This window comes from Octopus bimaculoides, chromosome 2 (genome assembly GCF_001194135.2).
Source record: "Octopus bimaculoides isolate UCB-OBI-ISO-001 chromosome 2, ASM119413v2, whole genome shotgun sequence".
NCBI lineage: Eukaryota > Metazoa > Mollusca > Cephalopoda > Octopoda > Octopodidae > Octopus > Octopus bimaculoides.
The window spans coordinates 56204864-56208808 of record NC_068982.1 but is presented as its reverse complement, the minus strand read 5'-3'; the positions used below and the strand labels follow the sequence as shown (position 1 = coordinate 56208808).

At 38.4% G+C, this 3945-nt stretch overlaps 1 long non-coding RNA gene across 1 annotated transcript in view; it reads right to left on the bottom strand.

Moving 5' to 3' along the window:
* Positions 1-3945, bottom strand: part of LOC106883916 (uncharacterized) — a 60604-nt gene that overhangs the window by 10510 nt on the left and 46149 nt on the right. The window contains exon 4 of the long non-coding RNA XR_001411178.2: positions 2196-2388. This is a non-coding gene — a long non-coding RNA (uncharacterized LOC106883916). The remainder of the gene's footprint in view (positions 1-2195; positions 2389-3945) is intronic.

Here is a 3945-nt window from a genome sequence, read left to right as displayed (position 1 = left end):
ATATCAGAAGCACCGTTGACAGGCAATATACTGGAGACGTACAAGGCGGCGAGCTGGCTGCACCGTTAACACGCCGGGCGAAATGCTTAGCGGTATTTCGTCTGTCTTTACGTTCTGAGTTCAAATTCCGCCGAAGTCGACTTTGCCTTTCATCCTTTCGGGGTTGATAAATGAAGTAGCAGTTGCCTACTGGGGTCAATCTGATCGACTGGCCCTCTCCCCCAAAATTTCAAGCCTTGTGCCTTGAGTAAAAAATGACATACTAGGGACTTCATCCGAGGCGTTTATATTTTATGTGTGTATATATGTGTGTGTCTGTGTATTCAGAGATACGTATTCGCATAAAAAATAGTGATTTTGCTGGATATTTCAAGCTAAGAAATATTTTAAAATACATGTTCTATAGCGTGTGTAAGAAGTTTGCTTCCCAACCACATGGTTTGGAGTACAGTCTCACTGCGAGAGATCTTGAGCATGTGTCTTCTACTGTAGCTCCGGGCTGAACAATGCTTTGTGAATGCTTTCAGTAGACGGAAGCTGAAACCCCCTCCTCTATATGTGTGTGCGTGTGTGTGTGTGTGTGTGTGTGTGTGTGTGTGTGTGTGTGTGTGTGTGTGTGTGTGTGTGTGTGTGTGTGTGTGTGTGTGTACGTGCGTGCGTGTGCGTGCAAGTGTGTGTGTCTGTGCGTGTCCCACCAACACTAGGCAACCTACGTTGGTATGTTTATGTTGCCGTGACTTAGCGATCCGGCAAAATAGTCCTGTAGACTAAGCACTAGGCTTTAAGAACAAATAGGTACTGATGTCAATCTGTCCGACAAAGCTCTTCGAGGTGGTACCCCAACGTGACCTCACTCCAATGACTGCAATGGAAAAGATAAAATAAAAGATATATATCGAAAGTCAAATTGTCCCGGTTGCACTTCAGCCTTCTTGAGCCTAATCAATAGCATGTGCTCACAGCTACATGCCTAGACGAAATTTGTCTCCTTAAATATAGGGAAAAAGTGTATAATACATACGCTGATATTGTGAATATCCACCGGGCAGTTGAAGTAGTGTAAAATTAAAATAGCCATCTATGTATCGTACTTAACCGCATATCACCGTTGATAGGCAGAGTATTGCGGTTTTCGTTCGAAATAACATCTCTTGAGATGTATTGTCTATAAAAGATTGTAATCTATGAGTTCCTCGCGGAAGAATGCAGGAAAGCAATAGAGGTGTTTTGTACTAAGGAACATATTTTAACTTGATCAACGAATGTGGATGGATAATTCTTATTTAGATAACGCATTTAAGTTATTTTGAATTTCATTTTACTCTTTCGGGTAAGTATTCTGGGGGTCTTTGCAATGTTTTATTTTTTAATTCGTATATATATATATGTCAGTTTCCTTCTACCAAATTCACTCACAATGCTTTGGTCTGTCTAAGACTATAGTAGAAAAAAGTTATCCAAGGTGTCACGCAGTGGATCTGAACCTGAAACTACATGGTTGAGAAACAAACCTTTTACCACACAGCCACTACTATGCTGTAGTACTGGAGCTGTCACTTCTCAATGCGGAGAAATAGCGTCTCGGCCTAGAAAGACTCACTGACCTCCAGGCTACGCATCCTGTCGAGTAATGCTACTCCAAAGATGCCTCCGAGAAATCCCATTTTGGCTGCTTATATTCGCGATCTAGAATAATCCATTTGATTTAAAATGTATCCACAGAATCAGCAACAGCAATATTTCCACCACAATCCTATAAGCACCTCATCACTTCTATCAGCATCACATCATTAAACAACTTCCTCATACTCTTCCGATTCCAAGTCAATGAGAAAATCTCAGTCTCTCGGCTAAAATTAGCTGCCAAATGTCTCCTAAATAAAATCCTACAGCCTTTAAAAAGTACATGCAGGAAAATGTGATTACAAGTAAGTTTACAGCTATGAAATGATCGCAGGAGATTTCACCGTCATCAATTCACCGTGAAGTTTACCGTGAGGAAAGTTCACCAGGGAGAAAGTTTACAGAGAAAATATATCCATAGTATCTCACCATTAATAGTTAAAAACCATTTTATTGAAAAAAACAACAAAAAAAAAACGATGAATTGATGACGGTGGTTAGGTGTACTTTCCCTGCGGCAAATTGATGACGGTGAACTTTTTCCTGCAGTGTATTAATGACTGTGAACTTACCGGCTATGGGAAAATGAAGACGTACCGTATCTTCTGGCATGCAAGTCGACGTACTATATTGTATAAGCATTCGAACATCGTCATTATCTTTCTAAATCCTGCAGCGTTTCAAATGGAACATTTGGTCCTCCAAAGTCGTCTTGGTGTGTTATCAATCTATTTTTGGTTGTATATCTTGGTCTTAAAAAAATGTCTAGAAAATACGGTAGATGCATTGTTTGAAAATAAAACAAAATATTAGAAAAAAAGATAAGGATGCGACTGGGTCTATTTTGATCATACGATTGCGCGCTCCGTGTCTTAAAATATTTCGTACAGAATATCAGTGCGAGGATGATCATTTCCACGACCTTAACACGATCGACAAATTACTAACCCATTTCCAACAGTGAATAACATTTGACACCTTCAATATGAAAGTACGGCTTCTACCACTGAATACTGATAGCCAGAACGGCAACATATTGTACTAAGCTATTAATAACACTAATGTGATCCAACAAAACAACACAACCGCTAACATCAATACCTCAATCTCGACCAACACCCACATTTCATCAATCAGGAATCTCTAAGTGATCATTGTATCTGAGAGAAAGAGCAGTCAAATTTTCCTCAAATAACATACTTCTGCCTTAGGAAAGGTAAGTCACAACAGGTATACTAACGATTTGTAAATAACCACTATATATAATGGCTGTTTAAGCAATGTGTTCGAGGTTGGTTAATGGATTACGTGGGTGCTGATGAAGGGGAAAAAAACCCCGAAATATAGCATATAGGCCCATCACTCATTTTTCATTTTCGATCTCATTATTTGTTTACATCTGACGAATTGTATACGAAACGTAGTTGCAAAAGTCTGTACTGGTTATAGATTCTGTAGAATATCAGTATAAATAAACTTAACAAACAACAGGTATAGTTTTAATCTTAATAATAAAGCGGGTGTTAACGGTAATACTTCGGACCCTCATTCAATTTGCTTTGAATTGATTTGAATTGATTAAACAAGCAAAAACAACATTATTACTATTTCCATGAGGATGATTGTTTTTAGTGTAGGTACGAGGCTAGAAAATCGGGTGTGGGTAGATGCATAAGTCGATTAAGTTGAACACTTTACGAGAGTAGCATTTATTTTATCAACCCTGAAATGATTAAAAAAAGTTGAAATCCTCAGAATTTGAATTCAGACTGCAATCGACTTAAATGAACATCGCCAGGTATTTAGTCCAAAATTATAAAGGCAAAGCGAACTCTATGATGGGCAATGCTGACAAACGGATTCAGCCTACTCGAAATAGCAGGTGTTAACTGTATATCTACAAATCTAATTCAGATATTAAACAAGTGCCTGCAGGACGGTTTTGTCTTTCAGCGTGCATCTCAGACAAACCCAGTTGTTGGCGCTGCAATGTTTATAGAGTTTATTTCGAACTGATAACGCCCATTTTATTACTGTCAGGCCAAGGACTTTTGAAAGACCTGTAACTCCTTGACAAATGACTTTTCAAACTCTCCTCGTCGACGCACAAAATTGTTCCCATGCTATCTGGGATATATTTTTTAACGTTTCAACTGTTTTCGTTATCATTACTATTGTTTTCTTCTTCAATGTTGTTGTTTTTATTGTTGTTGCTGTATTCCATTTTCACGAATTCTTGATAATGTTGATGTTGTTTCATCGAGCTTTTCATTTCATTGCGGTATTTTTCTTCTGGTCTTACCATTGTTGTTTGTTTTTCCT